The 18,783-nt window shown below is 33.5% G+C and overlaps 1 long non-coding RNA gene across 1 annotated transcript; it reads right to left on the reverse strand.

The window, feature by feature from the left end:
- Positions 1–4,058: 4,058 nt before the first annotated feature.
- Positions 4,059–10,763, reverse strand: LOC120353785. Its single transcript, XR_005572586.1, has 3 exons — positions 10,672–10,763; positions 9,030–9,091; positions 4,059–6,804 (listed from the first exon to the last, which is right to left on the reverse strand). It is a non-coding gene; the product is annotated as an uncharacterized LOC120353785 (long non-coding RNA).
- Between the last annotated feature and the right edge of the window lie 8,020 nt (positions 10,764–18,783).

Raw genomic sequence — 18,783 nt, forward strand, 5'->3', positions numbered from 1 at the left:
AAAATATTCATGATGAACATGTGTGTGTGTGTGTGTGGGCCTGATAAACATGCTTGTCCTACCGTTAGTGGCCTGTCTAATAACTAAAACTATACTATGAAAGCGAAATAAACGCCGTCCATAAGAGGCCATGCCAGTATAGTTGGGACCTTAAGGCCAAGCCACATGAGGCATTTTTTAGACAAGTCGGCATTGAAGGAAGCTCTCAGATTGGGTTGGCGTTCGGGAATCAGATGATCAGCCAATCGGAGAGTTTCCTGCCCTGCCGACTTGTCTCTAAAACGCCTCATTTGGCTTGGCCCTTATGATAAGACTCTCTTGCTGCTGGCTGATAGACGTCCCCTGTTGTACTGTTTGTCGAAAATAAACGCTCTCCATAAGAAGCCATGTATTTTTTTGAAGATGCGCAAAATAAATTCAGCGCATATGTCACCATTTATCTAAAGTGGCTAAGGCTGATTATTCTGTTATGATTTTAATGGTAGTTTGTATTTTTTTATAGGACATGGAGGACGGAGAGAGAGAGAGAGAGAGAGTGTTGGACTACGCTAAAGGATGGCCTGCTCAAACGGAACAGTGGGAAGAAGAAGGAAGATAGGAGAAGACACATCAAAGAAGATACATTTTTACAAAATCGTGGGACTCTAGTGTAAGAGTTATATAAAGTGAAAACTACAAACATTGACATTGAAAAGTGCATAACAGTGAATTATTGATGTGAAGTGATAGTGAAAGGACTCGAATTTACTTTAATTTTCAAAAGACGTTGAATTGTTTCATATTTTGTTTGTGATGTTGTTCATATTGTGCATGTTTTGCTCTAAATAATAAATGCCTATGGGGTGGGTGTCCTTTTTGGGGTATTTTCAGGTATCGTGAGTTGTGAAAACTACAAACATTGACATTGAAAAGTACATAACAGTGAATTATTGATGTGAAGTGATAGTGAAAAGACTCCAATTTACTTTCATTCTCAAAAGACGTTGAATTGATTTATATTTTGTTGGTGTGTTGTTGATATTGTGCATGTTTTGCTGTAAATAATAAATGCCTGTGGGGTGGGTGTCCTAGTGGGGTATTTTCAGGCATCGCGGAGGCAGCTGGACGGACGGACTACGCAGAACTTCAATCAAGGTAAAAGTCAGCTCTCGACCGATTCTAACAGTTCATTCTAGTTCTTTTTCTAAATTCTTGAAGTTTTATTTTGAATTCATTTTTTCAGATCCGAATCATTTTCTCCTATTTCAGTGAGTTGATAATATTATTAATCCACTAAAATTGGAGAAAAATGATCAAACTTAATCCATTTGAATCCTAAATCTTATTTATTCTTTTCTTCACCAATTATTGATGAACAAGTTAATGTCTTGTTGAACTGTTAGATCGGTCCTGGGCGACTTGTGTGGAATTGGTAATTGCATGTCTCAACCATCACCCCCAAGTTTTTTCTCAGCTTTCATACTTTTAAATTTGTTTTTATTTTCAGTTGCTTTGGAGTTTTTCTTTAGTTGTTTCCTTTTATTTTTGTACTTCTTCCTGATCTTTATTTTTTTCAGTTTCTTATTTTCTGTTGCTTTGGAGACGAACCTTCAGTTCAAATTCAATATCGAAGTATATATCGATAAGGGATGTTTTGTTTAGTTTATTTCTTTTTGATTTCTTCAAAACTGTCCCCAATTTTATTTCAGTTTTTTATATTCAGTTTGGGATTTTTCTTCAGTTGTTCCTTTTCATTTCTTGTAAACTATCTCCATCTACTTGAATTTTTCATATTATTGTAATAAATATATTAAAATTAGATTGTAAATTTCTGGGGTGCTGCCACACTGTTTGCTTCTTTTTTCAGGAGGAAATCGTCGTCATCATTTGTTTATTGTTTTTGTCTTTGTTGTGTGTTGTTGCATCTCTCAGAATATTGTTAGTGAACTATTTTCAATTATTTCTATTGTAATATTGTTGTAAAGTGTAATTTCATGTACTCCATTCCTTCTCATTGCACCATTCATTCCATATTTCCAACTTCAATTCACTTTATTTCCTCTTTCTTTCTTCTCAATTTCATTTCCAACTTACTTAACCCACTTACAAACCCACCTTAACCTGTAGGTCCACTCATCTCTCATCATTATCCATTCTATTACCCACGCACAAGCCTAGAGCTCATGTGGGCATTATCCATCATCCAATTCATTTCTTTCAAAAACTGTCATTTTCAATTCCTCAATTGTTTTACTATTTCTGACTACCTTCTGACCGTATAAACTAATCTTCCCCTCACTCTAGCTGTGTTTACACGAAAGTTATTAACAAAAAATGTTAATAACTTAATCCTTATAGATTCTATTAGATTTAACATAACTTATCATACACATAATTATGTTCATCATGTGTATGATAAGTTATAGAATCTATAAAGATTGAGTTATTAACATTTTGTTAATTACTTTGGTGTAAACGCAGCTTTTATAAATTCATTACTCTCTAATTATTGTAAACCCATAAATCTGACTAACTATCAAAATTAAGTTTCGAATCTTCAGTGAAACCTGAATCCTTGACTATTTGAAGAGCCGTCTCTACCAATAATAATATTTTTTAATCTCAATAATTGAAATCCCACTCAATAATATAATAATCCCATTTGAAGCTATAGGTCCACTTACATTCCATCATCATTCTTTCCTATTTTACCCACACATTATGAAACTATTGTGGGAATCATAATATTATTCTGCTTAAAAATTGATTTCAAAATCATACTAAATCTAAATTTCAATGCATAAATTTATACATTCCTTTCACCCACCACACTGTCATTAATTTTACTCCCATTGTAGTAATCACCTGAAATCAATCATTAGTTTCTTTATAATTATTATTTAACGAAAATCCCACTTAAATGCTTTAAATCAGCATTTTATTGAGATTTTCGTTAAATAATAATTAACTAGCATTTGAACAAATGCAATCTATAATTTAATTCAATCTGTAGATTAGTTTCGTTCCCTAATTCCAAGTTCACCAATATTAACTAGGAACTTAATTTTGATATTAAGTTAATAATATTATAGGTTTTTGTCTCCATCATCTATAATTATTCTGTCTCACTCATTGTATTATTGTTTGTCCCACCACCATATTTTGCTAATTTCACTTCTCTCATCCCACCCCCCACCTAGCAATTCTTACTAACCTTATTACCTTTACTTGCCTCTCCCCCCCTGCCCACAACATCTAATTATTCTCCCCCGTCCTGTTATCCACATGAAATTATTTTTAGTTGTAGTTAACTTTTCTTCTCATATTTTTTTTCTTCAACCTATTAATTCAATCTAGAATTGAACTGTACATTAACAATGTTGGACAACACTTTGGTTAATGAACAGTTCAATTCTAGCTTAAATTAATAGGTTGAAGTTTCATATTGTATTATCATAGAGTATTTATCTTACTTCTTGTGCACTTTCTACTTGCATAGTTTTTCAATTGTTGCTAGAATTAGCATTAATATTGTGACAGATGCAACAGCACAAGTGTGGTAGCACTCTTAGCTTATATTGCCCCCCCCCAACCCACTCTATGGTCTAGACATGCACTTACCAATACCATTGATTTATTCCTCTTCTGGAGGGGCACCACCCTCTTCTATTCGTAGAAGTGGGAGTTGTCCCTTGAGAAGGGGAACCACTTCTTGCCCCCTCAGGGGTACTTTCCCTCTCCCTTCCGGGGGGAAAGGAAAGCCCCCCCCTGGGGGATTTGTCCCTCTCCCTTCTGGGGAGGGAAAACTGTCACTTGGCTCTGAGTGGTCCAGTTAGGCTCAATGCGCCCTTTGGCGTGGGTGGGACCACTCACTACATTGGGGGGGGCCAGGACCTCTTGGAGCCGGGTGCCAGTATTGGACGTTCAGGTTAGTTGCCCGGTTTTTTTTGTGGGCCTATCCGACAGTGAACGTTTCACTGTAAACCTGAATCTAGAACAAGAAGGGAAAATAAAAAAAAAAAAAAAAATTTGCGGTTTTGGTTTGGGAAATATGGCTGGTGGAATATATAATAAAAACAAATAATTCCAGTTTGAAATATTGGAGGATTCAAAGAAGACATGTTGGGTTGCAGCCAGCTCCATGTAGGATCACAACCCAACAATGTTGTTCAACAATTTAAATCAATTATCACACTCAACTTATAATATAAACATCCTTATTTGATTGATACTGTGCCTTGTGCTTCAAACAAGTCGTATGCATCTGTCAAGTAAAACATGTGCCGCCATTACTTGTCAGAGAATGAGCATCATCACAATTTCCTTCAATCTTCGCTATACTTCAATTTGAGAATGTAACACTTGACAGCGCATGCGTAGTACTGGAAATAGTAAGCATATGGTAGCCTGAATATCACTTTCATTTTAAAAAACAGACAAAATGAGGAGGACACTCCATCTTTGATCATTTTCAAGCCAACAGTAGTGCGTTTCAAACTGATTCTGAAGGAAAAATGATTGAAAAACAACCAGAGCCACAAATCATTTATTATTCTCTCTCACCAACCAATTCAAGGATAAAGGAATATACAGTAAAAATGCTACAATATTCACTCAACAGTATTATTAGAATGTAAATGATTGCAACACTTTTACTGTATTGGAATTAATTTGATACGCATTACTGTTGACTGAGAGTAATCTCTCATTAACCATTCAACTAATGGTCAATTAATAATGTTTGTATTGAAAAACGACTCCATATTGAAAAACTACTCCACTGATATTGTGACAACTCAAAGCACTGAATAAAACACTCAATTTTGCATCAATTTCGAATAAGCAGTGATGTGTTTCAAACAGATTCAAAATGAAGGAAAAAATTATTGCAAAACAACCAAATCAGAAATAATTTATTATTCTCACACCAACCGATTCAAGGATAAAGGAATTTACAGCAAAAATGCTACAACAAACACTTTAATGGAAATTGTAACACTTTTACTGTATTCGAATCAATTTGAAGCACATTACTGTAGCCTGAGAGGTACTGCTTTCTCAACAGAATCAAACTTAAATAAACCATTCCACGAATGTAACAATTTTTAAATTATTGAAATAGTTCAACACCTCCAGAGCTAAAGTCACTAAAATCATTCAAAAATACTGTAACCAGGTAATTGACAAGTTTCAAAAATATTCAATTGAAGCAATAATTGAACTCATGTTCAAGTTCATGTTTATGAAATTACGGTTTTAGCAAATACCAAAACATTTCTGCTTCTGAGACTACGTTTTCAGCAAACGATCAAAACATTCTTACTTCTACAACTTACTTCATCACCAAGAAATTTTTCCTCTAAAACTTTAATCAAACGTCAATTCTGCCAACAAATACAAGATATGAAATGTATTAAAATAAAACTGAAAGAATAAATTTGCAACTTGTAACAGCCTGGATACTCGACTAAATCTTGTTTTTGTAGAGAGGTAGGCTACCCGTCTATTTTACTATAATGAGGTCCACGCTATTATGGCAGTGAAGAAAGATAGGAGGAACAGCGTTGCCAATTCTCTGTCTTGCCACTGCCTTCTAAAAAGAATAGCTGATACTAGTATATCTGATGTTATATTATCTTGATTACAATAATCAATAATTTATATTTCATTTGTCAATATGTTTTTCAATGATTATTAATAATCATTAATTATATTTAAATTAATTATATTTATTCATTGTTAAAAACGATCTGGCAACGTTGCAGAGCTAGAAAAAGATGGCGCTATCTGCTTTGTCGAATGATAGACAAGCACCAATGTTGATCAAATACTGCCAATTATAACGAGTACCTCACAATAATCATTTTGTAAATTTGTACATTTGTGTAAAGGTCTCAACTACCTAACAATATTGTTCTGCATAAAACTTTGTCTAATGTCTATGGATCTCTGGTCCAATAGTTGTAGACTGTTCTGTTGTAATATTGTAAATGAATAATAAATAAATAGACAGGTGGCGGTGATTCAGAGATGTGCATAATCGGCGGCATGTGTTCCACGATGAGGTTATCACCTACCTTAGTATACATGCACAGCTCCACTTCTCCAATTATACATTTCAAGGTACGTCAAGACTTGTATACAAATATAAAATACATTTGCATGAGATACATGTCAAAATCACAAGTATGATCAATCTCCTTATTCAATCATTTTCTATGAGCTGCAATATATTCGATTCCAATCTTTCTATAGGCCTAATCACCCTTGAATCTCATACAAATTTATCTACAATTGTTTACACGACTAAACGTACCTCAAGCTCTGCAAAACTCCACCGACTTTTGTCTATTACTAAATGTCTATGCTTGAATATTGCACCTCCATTTCATGAATAAGAGAGAAAAATTCTTGCTTTGAATCCTCCAAATTTTTGAATGTCATGTGAAAGATTTCATATTATTATAGTCTACTAAATGAAAATAATATTTGCTATAACAATGCAATAAACAATCACCCTATATCAATACAAAATTTGTTAGTAAGAAGAAGAAGAAGAAGAAGAAGAAGAAAAAAAGATAATCATCATAATCTAAGTGAACTCACAGATGTAACACCTTATTACTGCAATGATCAGCAATCAGCTAGAAACGTTCAAAAGTGTGGATTTCTCAGCACAGAAGAAGCAGCAGCAACAGTAGTAGCAGCAGTAACAGTAGAAGCAGTAACAGTAGCTGTATCAGTAGTAGCAGAAGAAGAAGATGACGTTGTAGCAGAAGAGAAGTGACTCATGTTGTTCTGTGGCTGCGAAGTCCGTTTTGTCCACTGCAAAACAACAAACAATGCATCATTATTATGGGATTCGCAATAAAATTATTCAAAGTGCATTTTAATAGCCATTCATAGGGAGCAAAACAACAACTGATACCTCTTAACAAACGGTCACCCTTCCAAGGGAATCCAGAGCGCATGTCACTATTTGGAACCATAGACAAGTTCAAATAGTATAAAAATGATCATAGGGAATAAAAATTGTTAATGATAGCCTAATATCATTGAAATCTATCTATAATAAAAGGGAAGAATTGGCTTAAACATGTACGGGATAAGAAATTCACAAATGACGCATCATCACGTCAGAGCTACTGGACTGATTAATTTGACATTTTGCATATTGATTCTTAATTTACCGAGGATGGTTATAGGCCTACTTGAAATTTTTCAAGATCTCAGTAGGTCAAGTTCTTAATTAGACCCTTGCGGAGCACGGGTTATCAGCTAATCAAAAATAATAAATAAGATCATTAAAATAAACAATAAAAAATAAAATTCAGTCTGTGCAAACCTTAGATTGCACCATTGCTCTTATGGAGTACAGTGCTGCCAAATTTCACAAAATTCAGAGACCCTGAGAGCTAATTGTGCAAGAGAAAGAGCAAGAAGGCATTTTTTATAGAAACGGCAACAGTGTACTCCTATTTTTATATTGAAATAGCATTGGCCATAAAGCCTCGTTCTGTAAACTAAGGGTAGCACAGACTATAGTGCGAAAACAAAGTGCTACTACTGTATCATCTAGGTCCGGTTGCACGAAATCCTCTTATATTTTAATCAGGATTAAATGTCAAGAGAATCAATCTGAGAAAGATTATTTGAAATGAAGGCATTTCCAATTGGTTATGGTGACATTTAATCACCATTAAAATTCAACAAATGTTTGTGCACATGATCAACACATCTTTAATTGGAATTTCAACAGGTTACTTTTGCAACCAGGCCAATGACGTGGATTATTAACTGTACAATCAAATTCTGTAGGCTATTCGTAATCAGCAGTAAATTATTTAAAATATCCAGTCTTAAATCGTGGTGAGATAACAGTATAGAACGTATATGAAAATCATTCAATAGAACGTTTGCAATATGAAATAATTGTTGATAAGTCAATAAACCAGCAACCTGCAAATGGGCTACAGCATAGTGTAAAGATAGTATACGAAAAAATCTCATGGTAAAGGGCATTTATGTTCCAATTTTCAATGTTGACTCAAGCCAACAGTCCTAGTGGATATTTTTCATGAAGCTATGTGACGCTGGTAGTCTCTCAAACTGAGCCATTCTTACACTCTCACCCCGCCAAAACAGTAATAATTGACAGTAGTTGGCTTGAGTTGACAAAAATCGGCTTGAAATTTGTAACACAAACAACCTATACCATGGGATATCTTCTTATGTTATCTTTTCTGTGTGGTTACAGTCTACCAGCTTCAATACAATACAAATTAATAATACAATATTTTATACAAATAAATATTTCAATGAGTATTTAATGAAGAGAGACACTTCTGAGTGAATGATTGGACTTTTCATTTCAATTTACAATTGAAACAAACACTTGGTGGCCTATTATTGGTGCAGGCAGCTGAATAGGAGGTAATTTTATCTTCATTCCTAGAGCTGTTCATCTAAGGTTGGCCACTAACGGTAGAACATGCATGATAAACATGTGCATACATGCATCAGCACACACAAATTTTTATCATCACCGAGGGGCTTTGAACAAAAAACTGCAGTTCGACAGCAGCTTCTAACAGAAATGAACAATCAATAACAATAAATAAACCACTAGGAAATTACAAATTATGATAAAATAATAATTTAACGGAAAATAGAGTGGACTAGTGAAGAAAAAATTAACAAGAAAAAAATCAAAGATACCGAACCTCAAAAATGTTGTTTGAAGCCTTTTGCTGTGATGAGACAATAATATATGACAACATGTGTGTACACATATATTTATCATACATGTCACGTGGTTAGTGGCCAGCCACCAGCCTAAGAGGGCTATCTCTGTCCAAGATAAAATAAAAAATATAATAGCAAATTACTCTGAAATTCAATTATTTGGATTCAACATGTCTTACTTGATTGAGAATGCAGTCAGCCTCAAATGGGGTTCATGAATACTTTCTGATGGTTAACACCAAAACATAATGGCACACAACTTGAATAGAAAAATAATGAAATAGATGGAAAATGACAACACTAACCTGTCCAAAACTCTGCCAATGCTGTCCACTCTTATCGCCTTCAAATTCATCTCCATCACCAGCTGAAACACAAAAATATTCATTTAAAATCATCAAATTATCGCCAATAAAATAGTTCTCCTAAAACCATAGAATTAACAATCTAGATTGTTTATTCTATGCTACAACATAACCCCATTACACAATCAATCATAAACAATATTAAGCTGTAATTACACAAAAGTTGTCAACAAAATAGTTTTCTATAAGAAAAGTGTAGAGAAACTTCAAATAGAATGCAACAAAATCTGTCGATTTTCTTGCCAAGAGAGCGTAGTCGGCGTCGACTTGTAGAGGGGGAACATTTTGTTGGCAACTTTCTCAGTGTTTCCCCACACTGAGTGAGAAACAAAAACAAGTTGATGACAAAATGTTGCCGCAATTTTGAATTAATTGGCAACAAATTGCCGCAACTCGTTGAAAACTCAATTGACAAGAGTTGTGGAGAGTGGTGTGAACGCGGCTTTAGCTCTTCGATTCACATCTCATACAGGAAAGTGACACCAAATATTTGCACCCAGGGCAGGGAGTATTAGAATGAGTGCATTCCCTTCAACTACTACAAAACATCATGACAAGTAGGCCTACATCAAATCAAACAAGTTTGAAATTTTGACTTGACATTTTTTCACGCAAAGTTTTAAACAGTATCTTAGCATTAGTCACAAAATCAGAAATTCGCCGATTTTTCTATGGCTACTTTATCAGTACACAAACAACATAAAAGTGCTATATTAATTATCAATTTCATATAATCAATTCACTTGTAGTATGGACTACTTTATCAGAATTATTAAAAACAATATAATAACTTCAAGTACCCTTCTCAATCAATCATTTATTTATTTCCAGAACATACATGAAAATGTACATGAAAAAGTCAAAAACTAAAAACTAACTTAAAGCTAAAGAGAAATAGTGACTGTTTAAAATTCATTTTTTTACAGTAAACTCGTTCATACTGTAGCATTCTAAATCTATCAAATATGCTCTCAGCAATTCCTCGAATTTTGATCTATCAGGTTCATGTCTTATGCAACCTGGGAGACAACCAATAAATTTTATTCCCTTGTACGTTGGACTTTGTTTATATTTTTCCTTATTGTGTTTCTTTATTGTAAAATTATTTTTATTTCTTGTGTTGTAATTATGTATATCTACTTGCCGTGGGAATCTAGATTCGTTAGTTTTTATATATAATATTGTCCTATAAATGTACAGGCTGTACACCGTCATGAACTTCAACTTATTGAAGAATGGCTTGCATGATTGCTCTCTATCAAGATTTAGAATTATTCTTATTGCTTCTTTTTGTAATAGGAGTATTTTATTTAAGTTTGAGATGCTTGTTCCTCCATATATTCTATTTAAAGCATTTCAAAAAACTAGATTCGGTTTACTTTGGTCATTTTCAAGTTTAAATGCAATAATAAACAAGTTGAAAATTATCTAATATCTTCAAGTTTTCATATTGTTTTCGATAATTTATTGTTTATTAACGGATAATATTCTGGAAGACCTGAGCTTATGATCAATTTCAAAAATGAATGGAAATTTATAAAATTTTAAGATGGAGAATAGAGAGGCATGTTGAAAGACTGACCTGTCAAGTCCTACTCGAAATCTTCGGGACATGACATGAGGATGACCGCCCGCCCGCCCGCCCAGCTCACATCAGGATCCATGCATCCACCACCACCAATCTGAAACAAACAATAAAAGCCATTGAAATCATTAAAACTCTATAATCAAATCGTAAATTAAGCAGGCGACGTATCAGCTGTAGGATATTGAACACAAATATCAAGTAGTGATAGGCTATTATATGAAATCGATTCGAGCCACATTTGTTTAGCTGCTAATGATGAATAATGAGAGGAATGATTATGGTCACAGATCCGAGCCACCGGAATCACATAAAGGCAAGTTATTTGAGACAGGCAAATAACAAGTGGTCACCCATCCAACGGCAGTACATTGTTTAGCACATTGTCAATGCATTACACTTGCATAGGGTGCATAGTGCCTCACATGTGCGAGTGTCTACTCCAGACAAACTCAAACAAGTGGCACGTTGTGCCCTACATTCTCACAGCGTCGCTGTTGCAAGGGTTGTGTGCCAGAGAGGACCTAGTGTCCTAACTCCGCCCTTAATAAAGGCATTTATTAATTCAATTCACCGCAGGTTGATACACAGGCAGTCATACGAATATAATATGTTACTGAATCATATAAATATAATATATATGATACTGTATCATACAAATATAATACGATACTGTATAAATATAAAGAAAATAAAAATCTCAGTACCCTTTTTTTAAATATTTTATCACAACATGTTTCGGTCATTTATGTCATTTTCATTATCACGTGATAATGACATAAATGACCGAAACATGTTGTGATAAAACATTTAAAAAAAAAGGTACTGAGATTTCTATTTTCTTTATATTTATATTACAAGTAGCCCTATACAGGAAAGAGATAAATACGATACTGTATTATACGAATCTAATATATGATTACTGTATCATACGAATATAATAAGAAACGGTATCATACGAATATAATTTATTTGGATGGTCAAGTTGACTGATATATTTACTGTACAAACCAATAATATTGCTTAGAGTGGCCACTAGCGACAGGACAAGTTAAGCTGCGTTCACACCAAATTTATTAACACAATGTTAATAACTTAATCCTTATAGATTCTATTAGATTGAATATAACTTATCATACACATGATCAACATATGTGTTCATCAAGTTCCGTTGTGTTAATAACTTTGGTGTAAACCCGGCTTTAGTGTGTCGAACATGTGTGAACGGTCATGTCTTCGAACGAAAAAGCATGAAAGGCTTTAAACGAAAAAAGTTTCTAACTTACAACAAGCAAACAATAACTATAAATTAAAAAAACACTGGAAAATTACAAATTATAATAAGGAAAAAATAATGTATCCTTAAATAGATCAGCTAAAAAATAACAAATAATCGAAGATATAAGACTCTAGCTTTTATTCATTAAAACTAAATTTTATTCAAAGCCTTTTGCTTTCGCTAAAGACACAATTTGTATATCAAACATGAGATTTTACACATGTTCAACATACTTGTTCTATCGTTAGTGGCCTGCCTAAACAGAAATACGTCTTAGATGTAGATTACTTTAAAGTCTATTTCAAATTCAAAGTCTAATCCAGTTTGCTTTATTTCAACAAACAAACACAACGCAAAAATAGCTAACGTAGAACTCCAATTAGCCTATAAAAATTAATTGGGAACGGACCGCATATGGTTATCAAATATACGGATAAGATTTCACAAAAAAAAAACTGAGAATTATAAAAAAACATCAATATATTACAGTAGGCTATTATTTACTTGAATTATAACTGGTTAAAAACTTTACGGTATTAATTGAACTTTGCTAAGACAGTTAATGCTTTTTGAACGTATCTAAAATTCGCGGAAATATCGTCGATTTTCTTCTAAAATCAAGCGATTTAGATTGAGTTCTACTATAGTACTAGCAATTAGCTCAAGTTAACTAGGCCATAGCTGCAAGTAAACGCCCCTCAATAGTAGAAGTAGGCCTACAAGGCAATACATTTTAAACCCATAATCCACTAAATAGAAACGCCTATCATTATAGACACATCTTCCATCTAGTAGCCGTTTAATGTCCTAAAATTATTAAGAACTAAATGAAATATTGCTGACTAAATAAAAAAATAAATTTATCTATCCTAGACATAATCAAGACATAAACCTTTTTACTTTCCTTGCCCTAAAAAAAATTAAGGTACCCCAATTTCAAGTTTTCTATACGTTTCAAGGTCCCCTGAGTCCAAAAACATGATTTTTGGGTATTGGTCTGTGTGTGTATGTGTGTGTGTGTGTATGTGTGTGTGTGTGTGTGTGTGTATGTGTGTGTGTATATGTGTGTGTGTGTGTATGTCTGTGAACACGATAACTCCATTCCTAATTAACCGATTGACTTGAAAATTCAATTCAAGATGGCGGAAAAAATGGCGGATAATTACTAAAAAACCATGTTTTTCACGTTTTTCTCGAAAATGGCTCTAACGATTTTCTTCAAATTTATACCATGGATAGCTATTTATAAGCCCTATCAACTGAAATGAGTCTCATCTCAGGGAAAATTTCAGGAGCTCCGTAATATTATTGAGAAAAATGGCGGATAATGACTAAAAAACCATGTTTTTCACGGTTTTCTCGAAAACGGCTCCAACGATTTTCTTCAAATTTATACCATAGATAGCTATTCATAAGCCCTATCAACTGACATGAGTCTCATTTCTGTGAAAATTGCAGGAGCTCCGTAATATTCTTGAGAAAAATGACAGTTACTAAAAAACCATGTTTTTCACGATTTTCTCAAAAACGGCTCTAACGATTTTTTTCAAATCCATACCCTGTATAGTTATTTATTAGCTCTATCAACTGACATGAGTCTTTTTCCTGGGGTACTAATGGGGGTCCACCCAATCCTTGAGAAATGGACTTTGTAACCTCCTTCTCGTGCATGAGGTAGGTAGGAAAACGGTTTTTACTTTTTCTTCTTCCATATACCGTGGGTAGGTAGAGCAGTTTATAAAAAGAACACAGTCATAGTCAAGATATTTCATCTGTAGAACAGCTGTTTTGACGAATTTCAAAAAAAAAAAACATCGAATTTCACAATATTTACATGAAGGAAAAAGTACTCTGAAAACAATTGTATATACACATATACAGTAGTTTGATCGTAGTTGCAAATATGTTGCCGTCAATCGTCATTATGTTTTTCTCCTAAATTATTCTCGTTTGATATTGAGGCTTAGGTTTATTTAGCGAACTATATTGGAAATTTTAAGGTAGGGTTATAAAACGGGCACTTTGTTCCGTGGATGTTTTTTTTACAAGAGAAATATTTGATCAAAATAAGGGGAAAGGTTTTTAAGCGAAAATAGATGTAAAATGTTAAATAGTTCAATGAGCAAGGAAAGTTGTGTGAGTGTACCACACCAGATTTTTTAATAAGTTCCTTGTCGGTTGCAGTTTAAAATGCAATAGCTCAACGATTTTCAGTGAAGGATTTACGGCCTACATCTAAACAAGACCCTAAAATCTGAGGGAATACGTTGGTGCATAATCGTACTATTTTCAATCGTAAGCAGGCTAGCCTAGTAGTTGAAGTACCAATTATAATAGTCCTATTTATTTTAGTCAAATCCAACTAAATAAAACCATAGAAATTATTAGTCAATATAATTATTATCTAGTAACAACTCAAAACTAACGGTCAAAGCCTTGTTTAAACATTTGCTCTATGAAATAAAAGCTACCGTAATCTGTGTATAACTCGCAAAGTTGGGCTTATCATCAAACTCTTAGGTCCGTTTGCAGTGACAGTTTAAACTAAATTTCATTTTAAACTGGATTAAATCCATATCAAGTCTCGTTTGTTATAATATGATTCATTTTGAGTTTAAGTCACCAGCTGATTAAGTTTAGTTTAAGCTTTGTCTGTGCAAACGGCCCTTAATAGATTACCGTAATCTAGCTTGCATAATCAGGTAAGCCTATTGTGAGGTCCACGTTATAATGTCAGTGAAGAAAGATAGGAGAACAGTTTTATCGATTCTCTGCCTGGTCGCTGCCTTTCATGGAATATAGCTGATAACGGTATATCTGATGTAATATTAACAGCTCATTCTTCTCGCATTTATATTTCATTGGTCAAAAACAAAACATAGGTTCAATGATTAAATAATACATTTTCATAATAATTGAGATTAAATACAGAGTGTTTAAAAAAGAATGAACGATTTTAAACAGGTCTATTTATTAAAAAAAATGGTGTAGGTACACAAACCAATTTTACATCAAATTACTCATAGAAGTATCAAGTATATGATGATTAAGTATTCTATGTGCCCTCCTTTTGAGGCTCGCACGACATCTAGACGGCAGCCAAATTCATCCCAGACTGTTCGCAAGATGTCTTCTGTCTTCTCGGACTGTAGCTACTGCATCAGTTATCCTAGTTTTTAGCTCCTTAATTTTGCAAGTGCTAAGGGAGGAACTTAGCACTTGAAAAATTAAGAAGCTAAAAACTAGGATAACTGATGCAGTAACTACAGTCCGAGAAGACATCTTGCGAACACCTTGCGTCTGGGATGAATTTGGCTACCGTCTAGATGTCGTCCGAGCCTCAAAAGACTTGTCCGGGCACATAAAACACTTATAATATCAATCAATCAATTCATTTATTTCACAAACAAACATAATACAGAATAGAAAAGAAAGATATAAAAAAAATGTGAAATAAAAGTGGACACCCCTAGGCATAAGCCCGATTGGGGTGTACTACTCCTAATAAAACAACTAAAAATACTCAGAGGAGTAGGCCGCTCCGCTCTATAAATAAACTTGGCATAATAAATTATAACTTAAAAGAAAATACATTTTTTTTTCTGCTACGGTAGCCCATCACATGAAAACAAGGATGAGGTAATTACATTATGAAAATAAAAGGCAAACAGAGATAAAACCAAAAAATAGAAAATTTACAATGCAAAATGCATACTCTAAGAAAGAATATGTTAACTAGATTATTATTTAGGATTTAATAATAATAAATAATGGAATTTCTTATTTATGAATATCATCTTACAATATTCAGAAATGATTTACAGTCATTAACACTGAGCAGGTAGTTTTTCAAACATTTCAGAAATGAATGTGAAAGTTCCTGGCAATTTAGATATTGCGACACTAGATTGAACAATCTAGGACCATTAAAATAATATGAATGTTGGAATATCGTTAAATTCGAATGTGGAACCTGAACCATAAACCGTCTAAAGTTATATCTCACATCTCTAATGATATTTTCATTCAAACTCCTAAGAAAAAAAAGCTTCAATACTTTATAAACATAAAGATTTCTTATTGGAAGTATCTTGAGATGAACAAATATCGGCCATGAATGATCAGTTCTAGGTGTTCTGGTTATAATACGAATGAAGGACTTTTGAAAAATTATGATGGGATAAAGTGTTGAGACATAAGTCCCACCCCATAATACGAGCCCATAATTCATCCTGGAACTAATGAGAGCATGATATGCATTTATCATCACCCCAGTGGGGCACAGCTCTCTCAACATGTAAAAACTCCTAATCCCTCTACAGAACTCTTTTTTTAATTTAGCAACATGTTTCTTCCAAGATAGATTTGAGTCAATAACTAGACCAAGGTATTTAATATTGCTCACAGTCTCAATTGTCAGGCAGTTGCAGTTATCTATAGCAGCCGCATGAGTAACGGTGATACGACAATGGTGTATTAAAGAATAGATCTCCTCTTAGGTTGAAAATCATATATTTAGTTTTTTCACTCATTACCATGTAATTCTTACTAAGCTAGTAACTTTTACCTTGGGTTCTCGTTCTCCTATCAATCTATTTACTATTCTCCATAGAATAGAATAGAATAGAATAGAAATAGTCTTTATTCATCAGATGTAAGAAATACATTGGAACAGTGTCAATAGATTAATATATATAAATATATATATAGATATAAATAACTAGGCTAGCCTAGTATAGACAAAAACGTTTCGTCAAAAATCAATGTTAAACTCTTCAAACGAATACAGCGACAATTTTACCAGATATTCCCTTAGATACTTTGCAAACATTGTTGGATCTTCTAATATTTGGAGACTGCTTGGCAACTTTACAAAACACTTCTTACCTCTGTATATGGTTTTTTTCGTAAAAAGATCTAATCTGTGCCTCTCTGTTATACGACCAAACCTTGTATTATAACCGTGAGTGTTATTTCTCAAGTTTGTGTCACCAAATTTTTTGAAAAAGACTATAACATCATATATGTATTGTCCATATATTGTTAAAATTTCCAGGTCTGAGAAAGCTAATTTTACAGAATCAGTTCTATTGAGGTTCTCACATCAGTGAGGAATCAGTTCCATTGATTCCTCACATTACCAGAACAATTATTATCAAATTCATTCATGTAGTACTCTTCCTTAGCTTTCCTCAAATCAGATTTCAACCTGTTTCTGAATGATTTGTAATACTCTTTCAGATTTACATCATATGGTCTTGAAATCATCAATTTGTACAATTTTTTCTCCTATCAATACCTCTAAATAAATAATCTGAAATTCATGGAGTTAATTTATCAGGTAGTGCATTGGTACTATTTCTAGATTTACTATATTTACATTTTTCTATCAGATCTGATAACTGGCTGATGAATAAATCGAAAGCAGCTGAAACAGAACTCTTATCTAAAACGCTCTCCCATTGCAGCCTCTGTAATTCGGCTTCCAATTCATTGAAGTTTATCACCAAGTTACTTTTATCACTTGAATCTTTTATACTACAACTCCTTCCTATTTCCAGTTCTAGAATTATCATTGAATGATCAGTTATACCAAGGTGTAATATATGTGCATTGTATTTAACTATGAGTGATCCGTGGTCTAGTGGATAGAGTGCTTGCGTAGCAGCATAGAGATCCCGGGTTCGAACCCCTCTCATTACCAAAAGTTTTTTAACCAGATCACTCCCGTGTTATCGGATGGGCACGTTAAACTGTCGGTCCCGGCTGAAGTATGACAGTCGTAAGGCCCATTGACGGCTTAAATTATATATTCAGGCGGTGGAACATTCCCGAAAGGGAACTCCCCACCAACAAAAGCCATACGAATTTATTTATTTATTGTATTTAACTGTAAATTTCAATTGGCTAAATCGGATAAAACAGTGATCTAAACAACTTTGGGTATCACCTACTATTCTAGTTGGTTTATCAATAAGACAGTTTAATCCGTGACTAGCCATCTGGCTGAGATAAGAATCAGACAATCTGTCATCAAGCAAAATATTACAATTGATATCTCCAGTGAAAATTAAATTCTTTCCTTTGAAAGGAGTTATCAAGCTACCGATATCTTCGATAAATTGTGCTAACGGAATACTGTGTAATCTGTAAACTGCTAAAATAATGAATTCAATGCTATCAACAGAGCAGGAAAGCTGCAAACAATCGGCTGACTGTATATCTACACCTCTCACTACGCTACATCTATATCGGGACTTGGCATAAACAACAACGCCTCCTGCTCGATAATTATCATTACAGAAACCAAATGAATTATACCCATCGATGCAAAACAGATTTATCTCATCTGTAGATATCCAAACTTCAGTCAAGATGATAAAGTCCGGAGACACTTTCATATTATTCAGCTCACTCAAAAACAAATCAAAGTTCTGTCTAAGACTTCTAATATTCTGATTTAAAAATACTAAACACTGACTAGAATCGGATATGAGTATTAAATTTAATTCTTATTATTTTACTTTTAACCAATTCGACTAATATATTCCTTGAAACACACAATTCAAATACGCAATTCTGAAGTGACTATGAATATGAACAGAATTTATTATTAAAATTTACCTTGAACTCTGAATAACAATAAGTCTGAAAAATAACTCTGAATAATAACCAAGACCATAAAATGAGTAGGCCTATTACATTTTGACCATTGACAGTTCTAAAGAAAACAATAATTGAAACCAGAAACTCAAATAAAAAATTGTTATAAAAGGAAATACATTTTATAAATTTACCGAAAAAAAATAATATAGGGAATTTATAAAACA

This window comes from Nilaparvata lugens, chromosome 12, assembly GCF_014356525.2.
Source record: "Nilaparvata lugens isolate BPH chromosome 12, ASM1435652v1, whole genome shotgun sequence".
Taxonomy (NCBI): Eukaryota; Metazoa; Arthropoda; class Insecta; order Hemiptera; family Delphacidae; genus Nilaparvata; species Nilaparvata lugens.